Source organism: Ceratotherium simum, chromosome 10 (genome assembly GCF_057802395.1).
Source record: "Ceratotherium simum simum isolate JZ-2026a chromosome 10, ASM5780239v1, whole genome shotgun sequence".
In the NCBI taxonomy this organism is placed as follows: domain Eukaryota; kingdom Metazoa; phylum Chordata; class Mammalia; order Perissodactyla; family Rhinocerotidae; genus Ceratotherium; species Ceratotherium simum.
The window spans coordinates 16601102-16602058 of record NC_141909.1 but is presented as its reverse complement, the minus strand read 5'-3'; positions in this window follow the sequence as shown (position 1 = coordinate 16602058).

Sequence of the window (957 nt, the reverse complement as noted above, 5' to 3'; positions counted from 1 at the left end):
CTTTCCTACTTTTTTTCCTCTGTCAGATAATGCTTTTTTTAATCTATTTTTACATTTTTTTTTCTTTAAAAAGATGAATGGTCTGTCCAGAGCTTTTTTTTTTCTTTTTTTGTTTCCTTTTTTTTTCTTTTTTTCCAGAAGCATTTTACTTCTTCCCTTAGGAAAGTATGGAAGGTGTGTATTTTTACTGATGTGGATAATAATGTTAGCTCCTCCTCACCTGAGTGACTCCTGTGCATCAGGCCCTTCACACTCATCACTGAGCCCTGCTGCACTAACCAGGCTCCCCTGTAACTGAGGGTGAGAGAATAAATGATTCTTCTCAAGTCGCCTGACTTCTCTTTCATTTTTCTGCTTTACCTTCATGATTTAATGAGCACCTATTAGGTGTGTATGTTTTTACTGAGAATGAATAGCTTCCATAGTTAATGTTAGCTGTTGCTTTTAGCATGAAACCTGGAATTGTGCTGAAATCAGAAATGAGCTTGCACATCTGTAAGGGTATACCACCACACACTTCAGTATTTGAACCTTGGCTTTCAGGCAGACTGTATTGTTAGCAAGGAGAATCCAGGCAGAAGAGCTTGCTTTAGGAAAAGTTTTCATGATCTCAAGTAAAGTAAGCCAAGTCTGATGAAAATAGAAGATATACAGGTCTAAAGCCAACTCTAACGTAATGAGACTAGAACTGGTACATCAACATGAACACTGGCCCCTTCAACATGTTTCCCTTAGGAGGCTGTGCGTGTTCTCTAGAAATCTGAAATTATTTGTGAAACATTCTCTTTAAATAGCTTGAGTGGTGTCAAATATTTGAGGTTTTTTGTTTGTTTTTGAGAAGCAATGTTGTAGCAAATCAATTTGAGACCAGATCTGAAGAGATAATACTGTTTTCTAGTCCAACATGAATTCGTGAATTGAAACTAAAATAATGAGATTGGTTTTCTTATGAGATCT